The following is a 21,651-nucleotide window of genomic DNA, read 5'->3' as shown; positions in this document are numbered from 1 at the left end:
TGCTTTTTCCCTTGGGAGGGAACCCTGCCTTTTTGCACCTCATTAAACACATTGGCCTTTTCATCGCTCCTTTTCTTAATCCCACAACATAATCTTTGATCATCAAGATTAACGATGACAATAAAAATCTGGGGGATAAATCTTAAGAGGACAGAGGACATATGCAGCCCCAGATGCCGAAGTCCAATTTCTGAAACTTCAGAAAGATTTATCTCCACTGATTAAATAACCTGTTTTGTCTAATTAAGCCAAACTTACTGATTTTACTGTAATCTCTTCCTATGAGATTTATCAAGTTTACAGTGGAGGAGTTAAACAGGTATTTGGGAGTGGTGATTTGATCCTTGACCTAACATTTAACCCCAACCCTTCGGGTTTCTTCAAAATTTGGCCTTGCCATGTTTTCTTGTGTGTGCTACAAGTTGTCCAGGTCACCTGTTAGTCACATACTGAGCTGGACAGGAAACACCTCCCTGGCTTCTCCCCACCTGCTGAAATGAGCAGCAGCTCCAACTGCCACGAGAAACAGGCAACGCCCGAAGAGAAGCACTCCTGAGTCATGTTGGCCAGGGGCTTTAAACCGTTCCTGACAATTCCAGCTCTTCACTGAGTGGATCTCAAAGAACTACATTTTTTTTCTTTTCTGTTAACGTGTATTTCAATATTTTAATTTTATGCATTTGTATTGTTCTTGTTTGTAAGGGCATTTGAGTGTGTGTGTGTTTGGTTGCATTTATTGATATATTGTTTGTGTACAATATGCATGTCTAGTGTAACAGAGGCCACAAGAGCGAACTGGGTCTCCTGGAACTGAAATTACAGATGGTTGTGAGCCACCATGTGGGTGCTGGGAATTGAACCTGGGTCCTCTGGAAGAGCAGGCAGTGCTTCTAACTGTCCAGCCATCTCTTTAACTCCTGGCAACTTTGAGAGCCAACTTTGAGAGCCTGGCTGAGCACATGCTGGAATCTCTTCCCTCTTCTGGCCAAGTGGCACTGGTGAGCTTCAGCTCCCACAGCCTCATTCTGCATCTACGAGGGTTACCAATGGCTGGCCACATCCACGTCACACTCAATAGTTTCACAGAGAGCTGTGGGTCCATAATTCAGGAAGCCAGTAAATCAAGGAGTTTTGCTTCAGTGCTAGAGGAGAGACCACAGATTCCTGGATTTATACTAATGATGATAGTCATGGCCATGGCAGGAGCAACCAATGACAGGGACTAAAAGACAGGAAGGTGAGGCGTGATGCTTTGTTCTACTTTAGAGCTTGGGGATACTGGCTACTAACTGCATACCTCCCAAGGACACAGCAGGCTTGCTTACTTGTATTGTTCACACAGGGCATTAAGGGACAAAGGGGTTAGAGGAACACATTCACAAAAATATTCCCCCCGAGTATTTTTCTTCAAGGTGACATACTAATAAGCAAGAAGCTAACACACTCTTCCCTTGTCTGTGGATCAGCAGACTAGGTCCCAACAGCAATTAAACTGATCACAGTGTGCTCGGCTAAACATAGTCCTCAGCCAAAATAGTATCTTATTTGCATAAGTATGGACTCTATCATCATCCATCTTTCTGTCTGTCCATCCATCCATTCCTCTTTTCATCTCTCCATCCATCATCCATCCATCCATCCATCCATCCGTCTGTCCATCCATTCACTCTTCTAGCTTCCTATTTAATATGTTCTGTAAGTTCTCATTCATCCTCCCATTTTATCTACCAACCCCTTTATCCCTCCATAACTATTCCTGGTATTGGAGTATTTAATTGTGTGTGTGAGTATGTGTTTTAGATTGACAGGAAGATTACTTCTGTGACCTCATGACATATATACTTGAACTTGACCTGGTTGCACTGACAGTAGAAGGTACACATCCCAGAATCTTTTATGTTTTTACATACCTGTCTCTGTCTCTGTCTCTGTCTCTCTCTCTGTCTCTCTCTCTCTGTCTCTGTCTCTCTCTTTCTCTCTCTCTGTCTCTTTTTTACAGGCAACTTGACCATCAGTAAAATCAGGCTGATGTTTCTACTTATGTTTATCTAAGTGTTTAGAGTTATTTTCTAAATTTTTATAAATGTCTTCAATTCCTTGGAAAACAAACCTTCAAAATTTTTCCTGAGATGCATGCAATGTCCTAGTGATTTCCCATATTACAATTCCTATTTGGTTTATTTGTTCAGTGTGTGTGCAGTATGTATGTACTCATGTGCTCATGCAGGCATCCATGTATGCCTGTGTGCTCTACTGTGGGCTTGTGAGTGCCACGGTGTCATGTGGAGGTCGGAAGACAGGACAGTTCTTTCCTTCCACCCTGTTGAAGCAGGCTCACTCATTTCTGATTCTGCCCTGCATTGCTCTGACCAGCTGGTCAGCATGCTTTTTGCATTTCTCTCTCTCTCTCCCTCTCTCCCTCTCTCTCTCTCTTTCTCTCCCTCCCTCCTCTCTCTCTCTCTCTCTCTCTCTCTCTCTCTCTCTCCCTCCCTCTCTCTCTCTCTCTGTCTCTCTCTGTACCTTCCATTCTCTCTGCAGGAGTGGGGTTACAGGTCCGAACCAACCACTACATTTGCTTTTTTACATGGATTCTGGAATCGAATTCCGGTCATAAGGCTTATACAGCTATTCCTTTGCCCACAGAACCGTCTCTCAGCTCCACGTTTACTGTTAAAATAGTGTTTTCATCTCTTCAGCCCTTCCCTACACCCTAATCCTATCCACTTTCTTTCGACAATGTTTAAATTTCTCTAAAGAAGTAGACTAAATCTCCACACAACATAACATTTATTCTAATTAGATCTATGTATAATTGGTGGAGCAAGCTTGCCACTGATTAATTCAGCTGCTCAACAAAACTTCAGACGGTATGGGGGTGAGGGTGTGAAGTGGGAGAGCCCAGATCGTGGAAAGTAGAAAAAACTCAATCTAGGAAGAAAACGTTGACGGCTTCAACTACAAATATTGGAATGTGCTGTGGTGTCTTCCAGCCGAGATCACAGGCCCGATACTCAGGTCCAAGTGAGCTGAGCCACTGAGAGCTGAGCCACTGTGAGCTGAGCCACTGTGAGCTGAGCCCCCGTGAGCTGAGCCCCCGTGAGTCTTCTTGTCTTGAGAGAATCATGTTCCTTCCCCGCTACTCATTTCTCCTTCTGGAAAACAAGGCAGAGGGAACGTGCAGCTGTTGAGGTGAGGCCCTCAGACCACTGTGAATAATGGGAAACAGGGGACAACCTTCCTTGGTTTGCTCAGGACCTGGGGGTTGTGGATAAAGAGGTCAACCTAGAGAGAAAGAAGCCACCCTCGCCTGTCCACCCCGGGACAACATATCCCACCTTCATCTCAAGAAAACACAAAGAAGCCATATCTAAGTTTTGATTCCTCACATGAGGGTTAGACTCCTTTCTTTATCATTTCAACCTTCCGTGGATGGGTAGTTTTGATCTCTGTATTACAGTTGCTCAGCATTTGCTTTAAGCTGTGCATTAGGTTCCACGTTCTCTAAGGTCAGAGGTCACCTGACTTTGAGCCTCAGTATCTGGCCCACCTCCCTGTGTTCCAGCATCACCCAGCTGTGCCTGAGACAGATACACTCTGACTGTGGGATCCCTGATAATCGACGTGAGTCTCTACAGAGGGAAGGAACAGGCAGAGCTGGGAGGATCACACTGTGGTTTGGACATGATTTGAGTATGCCCCCTAAGCCCTCGTGTGCTAGACTCTTGTTCCCCAGTGTGGAGATGTGGAGTGGGGGGGCTTTAAGAGGCGGGGCCTAGTGGGAAATGATTAGGTCACTGGGCAACACCCTTGGACAGGATGGAGGCAGAATGAGTAAGTCCTCTGGGGAGCCGGTTGTCATAAGGCCGTGGCCGTAACTTTTCCCCTTTCTGCTCCTCTGCTAAGCTACAATGCTGCATGGATATGGAAGTCCTCCCCAGACGCTGTCCAGATACAGATGGCTGCCTGATCATGGACCTCTGGCCTCCCAAACTGTAGCTAAATAATCTCCTCATTGTAAGTATCCAGCTTCAGGCATTTTGTTACAGCAGCAGGAAGCAAGCTGATACACACTCTGTAGGAAGATAGTTGAATTTCGTAAGACACCTCCGTAAGGATGACTGCTCTGTTCCTCGTACTCCATCCATTCCTGCTTTGAGGAGCCCTCTGTTGTAATGATTCTTTCCTCTTGTGAATAGCTCAGAGTCCTTTGGAATCAATCCCAAATACTCTTTAATATGTTAGAAGGTGGCTGGGAAGGGGTAAAAAGTGGCTTTGAGATAAGACTCTTCGGACATTCGTGCATCGATCAAAATAATAGGTGTTTTATAGACACCGCATGCTTAACAAATATTCCCCGGTGACTTCTGTGTCACCTAAGTGCTGGTGCTGGGTAGACATTAGATGTGGGTTGAGAATTTTTGTAGTGATAGACTAAGGCCTGCAAAAGGGACTCTCTGGAAGCCTGTGAGGACTCAGAGTAAACTAGAGAGGGAGTCAGGACTGACTTTCCTTGCTTGTACAGCCACAAGGCCTAGAGAGAGCTCTGTGTGCTGGCATTTATTTGTGTGGCTGTGTGCCGCCTGGCATGGGTGTGGTGAGTGTGTGCTGGCCTTGCCAGCGTAGGTGTTGTCTTAGTTAGGGTTATTATTGCTGTGATGAAACACCATGACCAGAGCAGCTTGGGGAGGAAAGGGTCTATTCAGAGAACACTTCCATACACTGCTCATCACTGAAGGAAGTCAGGACAGGAACTCAAGCAGGGCAGGAACCTGGAGGCAGGAGCTGATGCAGAGGCCATGGAGGGGAGCTGTTTACTGGCTTGCTCCTCATGGCTTGCTCAACATGCTGTCTTATAGAACCCAGGACCACCAGAACAGGGATGGCACCACCCACAATGGGTTGGGCCCTCCCCCATCAATCACGAATTGAGAAAATGACCTACAGGGTTGACTACAGTCAGATGTTATGGAAACATTTTCTTAATTGAGGCTCTCTCTTCTCAGACGACTTTGGCTTATATCAAATTCACATAAAACTGTCCAGCACAGTTGCTATAAGGAAAATGAAGGCCATGGAGTTGGGTATTGGGTATCACATAGCTATGTTAACCCTGGGGCCACTGAGCATATAGTGGAGTCTGTTTCAGTGTCCTGGTCTCCAGCTTACCCTTAACAGGGTTTGGGGGACTATCTAACACATATTGGGTCCAGAACCTGACGTACATCCCACACTCACTAACCTCATACTTTTGAAGTGTTCCTAACTGTGGCTGAGAGGGTTTAAGGCCTCTCACATTCTCATGAGGGCCGGGTGCAGGCATCCAGGGTGAGCTGGCTTCAGTGTTTGGCTCTGTCATGTTATATTTGAAATTTATACTGAAACCAATGTGCAAAGGTCCCTGGAGAGAATTCGGTGGGGGAGGCAGCAGAGGGGTGAAACATACGGTGGACTGCGTGCTGAAGAATGACTTCCATGATAGAAACAGGCTGCTGAAGAAATATGCTTTTCCAGCCCTGTCAGTCACCAACAGTTTCCAAATGTTGACATTATGTGTGATATTAATACACTATAAAGGACCCGTGGACGACTGGAAAAATACAAACATACCCTGCAAAGCCGAGTCCCGCTCAGGCTCCCCATGGCTTAGAAGCAAAAATTCACATCTCTCTCTGAATCCTAGGGTTTGGCGGTGACTGACGGCAAGGAGCCCATGAGTGGCCATCATCCACAGACCTGGGCTTTTCCAAACTCAATGTCACATCCTCATCAAACATCTCATCAAGGCTTTACCTGGTTTTTCTCCGTATGAAGGATGTTTAATTGCCTTTGCCTCCCTCATGAGGCAAAGGCAATTAAATTGCCTTCCTCTCGCTCATGGGTTTGCTAGGGCATGGTTGGTCCACATGGGAAGTAGAGGCCCATTTCTTCCTCTCTGATGGATGAGCTATTGGGGTGGAGAACAACCTTAGAGGTCAGGGGAAGGTATTCTATCAAGCCAAAGTACAAAATGAATGCACTGAGGAGCCCCGATGCATTCTGGGGCACAAGGCAGAACCCAGCTGACAGGGATGCTAATTTTCTGCTTTTGTCAATGAAAACCAGATGCCAGGCTGGCTCTGGAGCCCTGAGAATCTTCCTGAGTGAGAGACCACATGGCAATATCAGAAAGCTGGTGTGCCCGTGGGTGAGGCGGGGGCCACGTGTGGGTTAGGGCTGGTTCCCTTATTGTCTTTGGCATGGTTTATGGAAAAGTCAGAGAGAACGAATTTCAAATGATGGGTCAAAACTCAAGGTCTGAAACACATTTATTCCATCCTGGAGGTCTCCTGTATTCATGGAAATAATTCTGATAACTTGAACTTTAATCCCATTTTGCAGGTATATTACCCATAGAGCCCCATGTAAAAATATTTTTATTGCGGCATTTGCCATGCACTGAATCTTTTAGAGTTTTGTCTAGTTATGGAGGGAAGTTAAAATTGGTTGTAAATGATTCCCCTAATTTCTGTTTTGCTTTCCATTTCTTTTCTGGTTGTGCAGAGTCCAGGAACTTGCTCTTATGCAGTGGTCAGGATGGGATCTATCTTCAGGTAACTTTTTCCTCTCGCTCTAATTTTAGCTTAATGGTAAACACATGTCAAGTGTTTGACATGTGTGTGGCTGATGCATGAAAATGTGGAAATAACAGATTGTTTGATGGCAAAATATAAGAAATTATACAGATGGATGACTGTTCATTCATAGGGGCAGAGCATAGATACTGTGTGTGTGTGTGGTGTGTGGTATGTGGTATGTGTGTGCGGGTGTGTGTGGTGTGTGTGTGTGTGTGTGGTGTGTGTGTGTGTTTGTGTGTGTCTGTGTGTGTGGTGTGTGGTATGTGTGTGTGTGTGGTGTGTGTTTTTGTGTGTGTTTGTGTGTGTGTTTGTGTGTGTGTGTTTGCATGTGAGTGTGTGTTTGTGTGTGTTTGTGTGTGTATGTGTGTTTGCATGTGTGTGTTTGTGTGTGTTTGTCTGTGTGTGTGGTGTGGTGTGTGTGTGTGTTTGTGTGTGTTTGCGTGTGTGTGTGTGTGTGTGTGTGTGTGTGTTGTGTGTGTGTGTGTGTGTGTGTGTGTGTGTGTGTGTGTGTTTGTGTGTGTGTGTGTGTGTGTGTGTGTGTGTGTGTGTGTGTGTGTGTGTGTGTGTGTGTGTGTGTGTGTGTGTGTGTGTGTGTGTGTGTGTGTGTGTGTGTGTGTGTGTGTGTGTGTGTGTGTGTGTGTGTTTGTGTGTGTGTGTGTGTGTGTGTGTGTGTGTGTGTGTGTGTGTGTGTGTGTGTGTGTGTGTGTGTGTGTGTGTGTGTGTACGACAAAGGACACCCAGAAGAGTCATTCCTCAGGAGCCATCCACCTTGGTTTTTGAGACAGAGTCTCTCATGGGACTGGAGTTCTTCGAGTAGGTTAGATGGCTGGTCATGAAGTCTCAGGGATTCTGTGTCTTTACCCCCAGCACTGGGATTAAAATCACACCACCTTGAGCCTGGCTGTTTTACAAGGGTTCTGAGGTGAGAACACAGATCCTCACACTAGCAGAGTAACCAGTTTACAGACTGAGCTGTTTCCCCAGGCACAAGATGACTACTTTGTAAGGACATTGAAGTTTTGGAAAGAGAACTGGAACCCAACCTGAACCAGGAGGGAGAGTTCGAAGGTTGCCGTATGAAGCCTTTGTACAGCCCAGCCCCTTGAGCATGGTTACACAGGTTGACTTCTTATTGCAGAGATTTATTTTAATGCTTAGGATGCTGCAACATTATCAATTTTGTTACCAATCTCCTATCCCAGAGCTTCCATCCAGTCAGGTTTCAAAGAGGAAGCTATGTGCTTCCTCACAGGAGCCCTTGAACTTCTTAGAGTCATACAGTGTTTCCCTTCCCATAAAGCTTGCACTGTGCACCAGTAAATCTGACTCTTTACTACCTTTATTTAAGAGGTCTCTACAATGAGGACCCAAGCAAGCCACCCAGATGAAAATGTCCAGATGGTTATAAAAATACAAAGCTGATCCAAGCATTTCAGATGCCACCATTTCAACTTCACAGTACTAACACAGCCATGGCCAGACCAGCGTGCTCTCTGGGACCTCAGTTCTCAGCCTCTTTTGGTACAGAATGCTCATAAGATGGCTCATATTGCATGGATAACTTCTGAAGATCATTACATGCATTGTATTTTGGTATAAAACCAGAATCACGGGGCAGAGGGAGGAGCTCATTGGTACAGTGCCCACCTTGAAAGTACCAGGACTTGTTTGATCCCCAGAGCTCATGCTTACAAAAAGTAGGATGAGGTGGCATGTGCTTGGGATCCCAGCACTGGGGAGGAAGAGAAGCGTGGATCCCTGGGGTGTGGTGGTGAATTTCAGGCCAGGGAGACTGTCCCTAAAATCAAGAAGGACAACATCTAAGGAACAATGGGCGAGTGTGTCCTCTTGCTTCTGCAGGCATAAATGTGAGAGCCAACGTTACATTTTAAGTTTTGATTCCCGTGCCTTTGAGATCCCACTTGCCCCCATTTCCCCTGAGAGCCACTCAGCCCATATCTCCATGTCTCTTCTTATTCACCAAGTCAAGCTGCAGTCACTCCTTACTCCTCCCAGACCAGCTTTGTCTCATCCACAGATATGGTGGCCACAGAGTGGACATTAGGAAGACCAAACTTCAGAAAGACATTTCTTGCCTGGAGGAAGCTCAGGGCAGGGAATCTCCAAGCATACAGTGGGCTTGTGGGTAGGGCTGGAGATGGCTTTTCCCTTCTTACATCTACTTAGAAGACAGGACTATGCCTCTCCTGGGAGAGGGCATACAGGACAGAAAAGCTGATCCTTTGTGTAACACAGGTAGCCATGTATTTAAACTCGACCCTGGAGATCTCTGCCCTTTGCCCTAGGCTTCTGGGAAATAATGTCTATGCCCTTGGGAACATCAGGCCTGCTAGGAGTAGCTTTGTCTGCCTGGAGGCCGTGAGCCAGCCAGGAACACAAGGCGAAGTCTGAGAGACTTCATCAGGCTTGTGGCTGGGGCCCCTGGCTCAGGGGCTGTACCTTAGGAGGGGCTGGCCACGGGGCCGGGCTCCAACCACATCTGTGTTGTAAGTCTGCAGTTAAGATTCTGATGCCTAGGCTCCTCTGGGTTTCCCTGCCGGTGTGTGACACACACACACAGATGTGGCCTCCCAAGGGAGAGGTCATAGGATGCTCTGTGTTTGGTATCAGCCAGGTTTTGTGCTCTGCAGATGAACTTGCTCTGTGTTGTCCCTGGAATAAACTGTAGCCATGGGCGGGATACCATTAATAGTCTTTTTGAGGAACTATCAAAGTTGAGGGTGGTGAATCTTGTAATTGGTGTCAGGAAATAAGGGCACTTGTAGACACTGTCCCTATAACCTTGAAGCTGTAGTTGAGTGTCTCTTCTGCTGTTCCCCGAAACTCTCACATTCTGATTTTCAAAAGCTTGGCTTGTCCCTCATCTCTTTGCTTTTGTTTATTTTGAGACAGGGTTTCCTGTAGTCCAAGCTAGCTTGGAATTCAAGCTCACTAGTAGCCAAAGATGACCTTTAACTTGGGGTCTTTAGAGTCTCCAAAGCACTAGGCATTAGCTATGTACCTTATACAGTGCTGGGGACTGAATCCAGGGACTCAGGCATGCTAGGAGAACATGCTGCAATCTTTTAAACACACATATTATCCACTGGTGTGGGCCTTTTGGCTTACATATGTCTAAATCAGAAATTATTTTTATGTTTGGGTGGTGTGTGTGTGAGTGTGTCTGTGTTCATGTAAGTATGTGTGTGTGTGTGTGTGTGTGTGTGTGTGTGTGAGACTGTATGTCTGTAAGTGTGTATATGTGTAAGTATGTATGTGTGAGTATGCATATGTGTGTCTATATGGGTGTGTGTGTACGTGTGAGCGTATATGTGTGTGAGTATGTGTGTGTGTGAGTGTGGGTGTATGTTGTTTGTTGGCTTGTATATGTGTGTGAGTGTGTGTGTGTGTGTGAGTGTGGGTGTATGTTGTTTGTTGGCTTGTATATGTGTGTGAGTGTGTGTGTTGTTTGTTGGCTTGTGAATGTGTGTATGTGTGTGTGTGTGAGTGTGGGTGTGTGTTGTTTGTTGGCTTGTGTATGTGTGTGAGTATGTGTGTGTGTGTGAGTGTGGGTGTGTGTTGTTTGTTGGCTTGTGTTTGCCTCCTGCACTGTAACCAAGCACCCCACCACTGAGCTACACTCCCATCTCTGAAGAAGTGTCTGAAAATGTCCTATTGAGCTGAGTCTGGTGGCGTGGGCCTGTAATTCCAATTACATGAGAGGCTGAGGCAGGAGTTCAAGGCTAGAAAACTCAGTGAGACCCTGTCTTAAAATTAAATAAACACACACACACACACACACACACACACACACACACACACACAGACACACAGAGACACAAACACACAGACACACACACACAAACACACAGACACAGACACACACACACAAACACACACATACACAGACACACACACACACAGACACACACACAGACACTCACAGACACACACAGACACACAGACACACAGAGACACAAACACACACATACACACAGACACACACAGAGACACAAACACACAGACACACACACACAGACACACACACAGACACAGACACACACACAGACACACACAGAGACACAAACACACAGACACACACGCACAGACACACAGAGACACAAACACACAGACACACACACACACAAACACACAGACACACACACACACAAACACACACACAGACACACACACATACACTCACAGACACACACACACACAGACACACAGAGACACAAACACACACATACACACAGACACACACACAGAGACACAAACACACAGACACACACACACAGACACACACACACAGACACACACACACACACAGACACACACAGAGACACAAACACACAGACACACACACACAGACACAGACACACACACACACAGACACACACACACACAGACACACACACACAGACACACACACACAGACACAGACACACACACACAGACACACACAGAGACACAAACACACAGACACACACACACAGACACACACACAGACACACACACAGACACACACACACAGACACAAACACACACAGACACACACAGAGAACAAACACACAGACACAAACACACAGACACACACACACAGACACTCACACACACCCCGTTAAGAACAGAAGGATGCTTGTGCTCGCATCTCTGTAGGAGAATGCTGTCCACACAAGCTGTCTCTGCATTCCCGGGCATATGACTTCGTTGATGCTCTCCTGATCATGGTGGCCCAAAGCCTCCCACTGTGTCTCTCTCTGTTCACACATCCCTTCGCTGTTTTCCCTATCTGTGCATTTTCCCTGACAGTACTCTGGCCTGAAGACACAATCTTGGATAGGCAGTTTTGTTCAGGAGCCCACCCCAGCCTGACGGCCTTTATATAAGGAAACCCACCATTGTACTGCATGGGACTCCTTCTAGGCCCTTCTGACCTCGTCTGACCCAGGAACACCTGCAATGACCCAGGGTGCGTTCCAAAGTGCTAGGGGCTGACTCCAGTGCTTATTTTCTCTAGAGGGTCACAGTTCCACCCATAGTACAGCCGCCCCCCTGACAGAAAGACACAGCTCACTGGTCACATGGGAGCAACGATGTCACCACCTCCCAGGCCAGGAAGAGATCAGAGACACATAGAATGCTTAAATGCAATGCATAGAATGTTCAAATGCTACCTAAGGGCACAGGGCAAGCACAACGTGGTCTCTGCGGTGACTGAGTCCAATCAGGTTATCTTTTCCAAAAGGGGAGTTCTTTAAAACCTAAGTGACTTCCCACCTGTGCCTGCTCTTCATGCCACCGGGTGCTGGGGGAGCTTGGGGAGTCACAAACCAAGGGGCATTGTTTCCCAAGAGACCTCATCCATCAAGTGGGCTTGCCCGGCAAGCACGCCAAGACAGCCCTCTTCCCGCCTTGCCTTTCCCTGCCCCGACTTCCGCTTATCTGAGAACCTTTTGTTCAGGCTTTTATAATTATGCAGTGACTCAGGAGCCCACAAGCCTTCCCAGCGAAGGCAGACGAGACCAGCGAGCTCCTTGGACCACCTGTTCCAAGTTATTTCCTGTGTGGGCGGTCACTTCACAGGGCTGCGTTTCAGGGTTACGGTAACAGCCTCTTCAAACCCTGGTGCTCTGAGCTGTTGAAACTAGAAGGGATCTAGTTTGGTTCTGTCCTGGCCAGAACCATTGCGCTATCAGTGTTTGCATATATATTAAAACCTCATGCTCCTTCATAAACAAAGGTTCTCAAGCGGAGACGACACACCCTTGCCACATGACTTAGGTGCAGAAGAGCAAACACCTGGGGCAGGTTAGCTGTGCTGCAAGACGCAGAGACTCGGAGAGCAGCAGTGGGTGAGGTGAATACCGGGTGCTGCTGTTGGCTCCCTGGGTCCCGAGTAAGCTTGGGCTCTAGGCTATCACAAGCAAATTATAAGATGGACATTGCACCCCAATTTTTTTTAAATCAGTCTGAATTAAATGGAATATTCTGCTCACAGGACACCTAAGTTGGCTGATGGACTAGAAAACAGACCAGGCCAAACACTTGTCTATGTCGTTTAGACAAAACACACGCGGGAGTCTGAGGCATTGACTGATTATTTCCACCCAAACCGAGCTAGTGTTGGCGTTTTCATTCCTAACTGACGGTCATGTTTTCCCACACGTGGGTGTTCCTCAGAAGGGACACTTGTTTCTGCTCTCATTTGTTCTCCCTGCATTGTCAGCCCTTCCGATAGTGTATCCACTGTCACGTTCTCATGTCACAACTCACTTGAAAAGCAATTTCTTTCTGGTTATGTAAGACAACCACGCTCAATCCATGAAAAGGTACAGAACATCGGTCTGTCAGAGGGACAGCTTGTGCATTTGGTGTTTGTGTGTGTGCATGCGCATGCGCATGTGTGTGTGTGTGCTCCTGTATGTTCGTGTGTGTGAGTGCATATGTGTGTGTTCATGCGTGTTACTGTGAGGACCACATGTAAAGATGTTGTTTGATCCTAGTCATTTTTTTTTCAAGCTTCCATTGTGTTGTCTTTTTATAAGGGTAGTGTTAGCTAGGGGTGCTAGTGCATTGATCTTTAAAGCCACAGGTGGCTGGAGAGATGGTGCGGTGGCTTGGGGAATTTGCTGCTCTTGCAGAGGACTCAGGTTCAATTTCCAGCCCCGTACGGTGGCTGCAACCACACGTAACTCTAGTCCCAGGTGCCCGTCCAAGCATTCTGTGATGCTGCGTAGTTCCCCACAGGCTTGCTTTGTCCGTTACTTTATTTCTGTGGTATGGGTACATCTGTGTCTGTGTACCATGCATGCGCACTGCCCTCAGAGGCCAGGGTGTGGAATTCTTGCTCCAAACATAACCTTCTGGGCTTTGAAAATAAAACAGAAAACGCTGCTCCAGTCACTGCTGTCCCACTGAGCTTTGACAGTTTCTGAGAAGCTAAGCTGAGGGTGAGCAGGGCAGATGAGCCATCCCCAGTCGGAAGTTCTTACACAGTGGAGGTAGGCAGAAAGCCCAGGGGTTCAACCCTGCATGCCAGCGGCTTTTAGTATCATGCTAGTCTATCTTTGGATTTGATTGTATTAAAACAGTGCTTCTTCACCTATGGGCCGGGACCCCTGTGGGGGCCTAACTTCACTTCCATGAGAGTTGCTTGAGACCATTGGGAAACACAGATATTTATAGTATGATTCGTAAAGTAGCAAAGTTACAGTCATGAAGTAGCAGCAGAAATAATTTTATGGTTGGGTTACCACAGCATTCGGAACTGTATTAAACGGTGGCAGCGTTAGGACGGTTGAGAACCTCTGTGTTAGAATGTTTGACTTTGAAAGTTGCCTTTTGTGGTTAGGTTGATGGCTCAGTGGGTGACCTGCAAGTATGAGGGCCTGGGTTTGGATCCCCAGAACTCACATGAAGATGGGTGGCATTGTGCACATCTGCTGTCTTGACAGTCATGAGATGAGATGGGAAGCAGAGGACAAGTGGGATTCCCGGGAGACGATGGCCAGCTCGCCCGGCCATACGGCCATGGCAAGGGACTGTATCTCAAGCAAAGGAGAAGACAAGGGCCAACACTCATGGTTGTCCCCTGACCTTAACATTCACACTGTAGTACATGCATGGACACACACACACACACACACACACACACACACACACACACACACACACACAGAGTGAGAGAGAGAGACAGAGAGACAGAGAGACAGAGAGAGACAGAGAGAGAGACTACCTATCTCGTGAGTTCAAGGCCAATGTGAAAGCCTGTCTCAAATCCCAAGGTGAACAGCACCCTGAGGAATGACACCTGTTATCAATTCTCTTCATTCTTAATTCCTTATGTGAAATAGCTGGGAAACCAGCATGGAACTGATCCAGACCCCTGAATGTGGGTGTCAGTGAGGATTCCTCAGAAATTTATGGGGCCCCTTGTAGTGGATCAGTACTTATTCCTAGCATAGGTGTGGACTTTGGGAGCCCATTTCACACAGAGGGACACTCCCTGAGCCTAGACACACGGGGGTGGTCCTAGGCCCCATCCCAAAGGATACGATAGACTCTGAAGACCCCCTATGGAAGGCCTCACCTCCCTGGGGAGCAGAAAGGATATGTGATAGGTAGGGGAAAGGAGAGGAGGGGAGGCAGAGGGAACTGGGATTGACATATAAAATAATCCTGTTTCTAATTTAAATAAAAAAATGGAGAGAAAAAAAAGAAAGATGTCTGGGCGCATCTGCCTCGCCAATATGCAACTTTAGTCTTCAATAAATGGTATTGTATATATGCCAGAGAACTGTTTTAAAATGAATTTCTCTGTTATATATCAGCAAATGCATACTTTATATGGGGTGGGGGTGGGACCCTGAGTGAGAAAACTTAAGAATGTCTAGGTAAATGCACCAGAGACTCAGCTGCCCCAGCGAAGGGCACAGACTTCAGTTCACATTGATTGCGCTTTTGACTTTGCAAGGAAGACCTGCTGTCCTCACTCAGAGACCAAGCCTGTATCTGGACCTGGACCACTAACTCACGAGCTAATGTGTAATTTATTAAGTAACCAGCTGGTACAGTCACCACCTGAAGCTCCAGGCATCGGAAGCTGTGTGTCGCCTGCCCCTTGCTGCCTATGGTCTAGCAGGGGAGATGGGCTGAGCTCAGAGCTGCTAGGGCTTAGCCTGGGCTTGGTGATAGAAGGGCAGAGCAGCGCCGATGGAGTCCCTGGTGGTCCCCCCCTCCCCCGCTGCATAGGGCCCCAACTGCTGCCTCCAGTCAAACAAATGCACTCTTGATGCAACACTGGCAAAAACTGTTGGGGGAAAGGCGTCAGGGATGTAGAAAGTGAGAGAGAGGATGTGTTGGTTCCCTTTTACAGTTGTTCCCGTAAGCTTGTATTAAAAGCCCTTTCAACACCAGTGAGCTTCAGAGCGTAGCCGGGGAAACTTTGTTCTTACTGCGTTGCCTTTCATCCAACTCACTCAGAAGTCTCGGAGACGTTACCTCACCCTCCTCTCACTGCTCCTCGGGCAGAGGTGAGGAGCATATCTTGTCCCCAGTTTACAGATGGAGAGACTGAGGCATGGGGTGGCAGGAGGACCAGGGGCCAGGCTTTTGTGAGACTTTAAATCTCTCTCTCTCTCTCTCTCTCTCTCTCTCTCTCTCTCTCTCTGTTTCTCACCCCACATCTTCCCCTTCCTTCTCCTCCTCCTCTTTTCTTCTTTCTGCAACAAATGAATCCCACAGACTGGGGGTCCCAGACTGAAAAAAGGACGTGTGATGGTAATTTCTGTAGCCCTGATCAGTGGAATAAAGTAACTATTTAAAATTATATTGTGTAATTATGTTCTGTTGGTTTAGAAATACTCTCTCTATTTTTTGTCTGGAAGTAACCAGAAAAAACAACCAAATTTCATATTCTAGAAGCTTATAGCTTTTTGTTGTTGACATTTATTTTTAAGATGCAGGGTCTCACTATGTGGACCTGGCTGGCATGGAGATGGCTATGTTGAAAAATTTCAAATAATACTGTGTGTCACCTGGGGCCTAATTTTAGTGCCAAAGGAAATGGTTAATGATTATAAAATAGTGTGACCACTGAAGGAGGGTTATGGACACTCCCACAGAATGCCAAGTGGAAACCCAGGTTTCTCATGAGAACAGAACAAGCTCCCAACACACCACCACTGTGGTTCACAGGGAGGGTAAAGGAGACAGAATTTACCCGCTTACTTTATAGAAATAACAGTCCTGTGTGTAGACTCAGTGTGCATCAGACCAGAACCCAGAATGTTTGAATGTCTTTGTTACCATGGGAAGAGGATACATAGACAGAATTACAAAGTTGGGTAAATTTTGTTTAGAAATCCCACCCTGAAATTTGCATTCCTGGCCATGTTTACATTGCACTGGTGAGACACACTGGGATTCAGTTATAGACTCTTGGGGTGGTGTCAACCTCTATAGATACCTTGGCAGCATACTCCAGTTACCATAATTATGGTATAGGGCAGAGTCGGAGACAGGAAGACCTATTCCTTGGTCAGCTTACATAGCAGATATGGTGAGCCACAAGCTCAGTGAGATGCCGTCTCAAAAACTAAAGTAGAGAGTGATGAAGGGAGACGGCTGATGCTGACCTACACGTGCATACACATGTACACACAAGTGCACATGCCTCTGCATGCACAATTCACAGACCCACATAAACACATATGTACACAGCACCACACACACACACACACACACACACACACACACACACACACACACACACACACAGATCAACATGAATAAAACAGTCTCTCCAGAAATATCAGAAGCATGTACTTCAGGATGTCTGAACTTTGGCGTCTGGCACACCTTTACAATCCTGACTACTGCAAGGCCTGTTTCAACTGCTTTCCTAGCTGTGCTGCAGAAGCTACAGAACTTAGAGAAACAGGAAACAAATTAGAAGCAAACAAATTGGGAAGCTGTGTCTGCAAAAACCTGGCCACCGTCTGTGACATCTGCACCTGCCTGTGCGTGTACACTGTACACACATCTACACACAGAGAGAACTATTTTTTATTGTGTACAAAATTTCCCTTCATGTATTGGTAGTTCCCTCTCTGGCGGCAGCAAGCCCCACTGTGGCAGAATCAGGACGCTGGCTGCATAAAGGCGGGCATGGGGAGAAGACTGAAGCACTAGTGCAGATGTTCCCCTGTGCACATACACTTCCAACACAGACAGGGCCAAATGGAAACTGTAGTTCCAAATATGGACAATGGCAGGCACTGAGTGCACTTCTCGGATGCTTTGAAAAATATGCTCTCATTCTCATGCCCTCGTTTAAACATTGCTATAGAACCATTCTGATTGGGAAATGGGGTTCAAGATAGTATCTTGTGAATGTATGGAAAGTTTGGGACTAATTTATTTTATTCCTCACCTACTTTGTTAGAACACACACACACACACACACACACACACACACACACACACACACACACACACCACATCCTTATAAAAGCCTGGCTTCCTGGCGCAAACCTGCATTTCCAGCTACTCAGGAGGCTGAGACAGGGAGAAGGCAAATGAGCTCAAGGCCAGCTAGGACAGCTCAGCAAGACCTAATCCAGAAGAAACAGCAACCAAAGGATTGGGGGTACAGCTCAGGGGCAGAGCATTTGGCCAGCAGGAGCAGGGCTCTGTGTTCAATTCTCAGTACATCTAAGACGAAACAAAACTGGCTTTCCTTCTCCTCTGATCCAAGTCTTTGAAATATTAAAGTGGATCAAATCTGGCCTCAGCTGTAAGCTTGGATTTGACGCCAACCAGATTGGAATGAACACAGTTTTGGGGGTCACTTTTCTTCCCCAAATCCATGCATTTTCTTGCTGTGGTCTTATTCTCTTCCTCTTTGACTTTAGTAAACTGGACAGAGTGAGTGACAATCATGTCTCCCGTTGTGGGAATCTGCAGGGCTGAAGACACTGCTGGACTGGACACATGGGGAGCCTCCATACAACAACTGCAAAGTTCTGCTGGTGTGTAAGAAACCCAGAGGAAGAAAACACTTAGAGGCATGTAGACGGCAGATGAACCCCTTTCCATGTTGGTGACCAAGGCCAAAGGCAATTTTGAAATCCGCTTCACCATGACAATACTTTCTTTTTATCTCCAACAAATTTTGACAAGTATAACTGAAAGAAGCATCCAGAAATGCAGCAAGAGAGACCTGGCATAGACTGTTCTCCTGCTTAGCCATCAGCATCTCATCAGCAGAAAGGTGAGACATCCAGCCCTATAAACACAGGATAATCACGGAGTCGTCTCGGTTCTCCCACGTGGCACCAATTAAACTCATTTCAAAAGCAGGCTGGGAAATGTGGTGGCTAGTTTTTACACATATTTTAAATTTAGAAACTTATTTGTGTGTGTGTGCTCACACTTGAGTGTGAGTGTGTGTGTGTGTGTGTGTGCTCCAGCTTGGGTGTGTGTGGTCCTGGTTTTGTGTGCTTGTACTTGTATGTGTGCATGAACATATATGTTATCACACAAAAGTAGAGGTCAAGAAAAGGTTTCAGGAGGAGTCGGTTCTCTCCTTCCACTGTGGGCCTCAGAATTGAATTCACGTCTTCTGGCTTGGGCAGCAAGTGTGCTCACTAGCTGAAAACCATCTTGCTGGTCCACACAGTTTTCAGGACCCACAGAAACTATTTAAACTCCCAAGTGCCTTAATCCCACCCACCTGAAGAGCCTCCTCCCCAGAGGACAATGCTGCATTCTGTCTTCCTTGCCCATCGCAGTGGTGACTCTGACATGGTCAGCAGGAGCTGCAGTCGCACACCCAACCCCAGGTGTCTACAAGACAGACCCAAGCCCTCCATCAGTAGACAGGAGAACAGGTGCCATCGAATGACTCAATACAGGGTCAATACAGTGAGTTTCAACCAATGCATTCCACGTGTGCACTACCTGAAAACTGCTTTCTCACAAACCACCTGCAGCCCAAGACTGACATTTTCATACTCCACCCCAGGGTTGTAGAAAACATATCAAGACCTTTTGCACATTCCCCCAAATAGACACTCGCTCTTTTCCCTTCGGGGTGAGGGTTGGTAGGTTTTTGTGGGATGGGGTGGCGCTGGGGTGGAAAGAGAAGGTCCTTTGTCTAGAACTGCTAATTACTGACTTTTTTTTTTAACTAAAGAAACAATTCCTTTCAAACATTGTGCCTCGCCTTGAGTTCTATCCACTGGGGATGTGGTTGATCGATGATGTAATCCTATCGTCATTTAAAGAGAGCAATTCTTTTACTCTCACAAAGGGTTTGCTGAAAATGGAAAAGAAGCCTTCAGTCATTTATTTTAATCTCTCAAGATTGTTTATTGTATGTACAAGTCAGGACACTTCACATTTGAAAAATCACATTCCAAGAGAAAAGTTGATCAAACACATACACACACACACACATACACACACACACACCAAAAAAAAAAACACTGTATTTTTGAAGAGTTAGGGCTTTTGCAAGATAGATACATTATGGACAGTGTTTAAAACATTCTTTGCATTTTATCAAGTGGCATTTGTGAAGGGTACGTGGGTCACTGGGTGTAATGAGGAGACTTGACTTGCCTTTGTCACCATTGAGAAGAAATCAGTAAATTTTTACAACCCAAATCTTTCCCAGCAGCCTTGTGAGGACCTTCCTTTCCCTGGCTTCCTCCTCCCCAGGCCTGGCTGTGTGGCTCTTTGACAGTTAACTGTGTACAAAATTACGACTGGCATTCCTACTTCATTTGTTCTCTCCTTCATGGTGTCACGAGTCACCTTCCCATGCTTGACAGTAACTCTAGGACCGCCTTCCCTTTGAGTTTTACAAATGTCCCTACTTGTTGCCTGTTAGCACCTTCAACAAATTTGAATGTGAAGGATATAAGTACCCCAATGCTGTGGGTGACCCTTCCTTAGAAGTGTCAGTAACGGCCGAGAATCTGCCCAACCTTATTTTTCCAATCTATGAATTTTCTATTTAGAGGCAAATCTAAATGATGCCTAAGACTCAGTTTACCCAAATGTTAGTTGACAGCTATGAGGTGTGCATTGTTTTTCATGGGACTTGTTGAGGATCTTTTCCTAGAAAGAACATGCTGCCTTAGAGGCACAGTGTCTTTAGTATCCCACAATTCAGGTCCATTTTCAGAAACTTACACCATCTACATCTCCAGTTGTCTTGGTTCACTGGTCCCCACTAGGCCTTCTAGCAAAGACCCATTCCTCAGTAGTTGAGGCTTTGTGCTTGGGAAACTTGATTCCATTTACCCCTGTGAGATGGAAACACCAAGCAGTGATTCCACCATTAATGAACAGTGGCAAAATGTCCTAAGTCTCATCTTCTAGTTTCCAAGTCTGAGGCTCAAAACTGATGGGAATATCTTACAAGGGAAACATCCAAGTAGCATGGAGTCAAAATAATCCAGCGACGATAGGAAAAACAATAAAACAAAAAGAATAAATCAACTTTAAAAACCTTAAATGAAGACAAGCTTATCTGTGATTACAGATGTGATCAAGCCATGTCAATGAATCCCATCTATACAAGATCAGCCCTGGGAGTCTCAGATGAGCTTCTCATCAATACACAATATTCCAGGAATAAAATTCAACACATTCCTAAAGACGAATTGAAGGTGGTTTGGAAATGAATGTGCCTGAGATGTTAATATTATTTTTAGAATGCAGACTATGGCTTCTCAAGCTAAAATCACTTTATTACATTCGCTGTGTTGAGACTGGTACTTCATGCCCTCCTTCCACAGCTTGTAATTGCAGTGGGTGTTTGTTGGGTTATCAGTCATGTGAGATATTGCGCAATGATGCCTTTTGCCCTCCTTCTTCCTGAATTTTGTCCATTCTAGGTGCTTCAAGACTTGATTCAGTCTAAGAAATACTGAGATTAGAGCTCTGGAAGATCTCCAGGTCCTTGGATGATCCCCTGACCTCATGCAAAGACAGTCTATAGCTGAAGATCAGGGCATCTGCCCCCCCATCCACATCATATGACCCTCAGGCAGTCTCCTGAGAAAACATGTGGTAGAGTTCTCCTTGACAATACTTAGTTTGGAAATCTTTCATGAGTATTCACGGGATTGTTAACACTTCATATTGTCAAAGTTTGCACCTGATTTTGATGAAAATACTCTTGACCATCCAGAAATATTCTCTTCCATGTGAAAAGCTATCAAATAGTTGCCAGGCTCGTTCCAAACTTGACAACTTTAACGCAGACCCCCAAAAATGAGAAGATAAAGGAGAAACAGGAAATGATTGACAATAAGTGAATTCATTTCTTATCTTTGAAGTTATCAACTTGAGCTGAGTGGAAAAATTCTGTTTAAATTTAGGTGCCAGGCATATATGCATTCGATTACACAGCTATCCATCCCATAATATTAGGGATGGGGAATGATACAATCATTGCCTCAAGCAAAGTCTAACATTTGAGTTTCATGGAACCAACTTCTGATTTAGTCCTTTGTGGGTT

The 21,651-nt window shown here is 46.0% G+C and overlaps 1 long non-coding RNA gene across 1 annotated transcript; it reads left to right on the top strand.

Annotated features, from left to right (window-relative positions):
• Positions 1 to 3,832: 3,832 nt before the first annotated feature.
• Positions 3,833 to 18,478, top strand: LOC103161537. The gene is made up of 3 exons (XR_003485325.2): positions 3,833 to 4,014; positions 6,541 to 6,590; positions 18,084 to 18,478. It is a non-coding gene; the product is annotated as an uncharacterized LOC103161537 (long non-coding RNA).
• Positions 18,479 to 21,651: the final 3,173 nt, after the last annotated feature.

Source organism: Cricetulus griseus, chromosome 4, assembly GCF_003668045.3.
Source record: "Cricetulus griseus strain 17A/GY chromosome 4, alternate assembly CriGri-PICRH-1.0, whole genome shotgun sequence".
NCBI lineage: Eukaryota > Metazoa > Chordata > Mammalia > Rodentia > Cricetidae > Cricetulus > Cricetulus griseus.
Note: the sequence above shows the minus strand (reverse complement) of the source record. Positions and strands in the feature narration are given on the sequence as shown.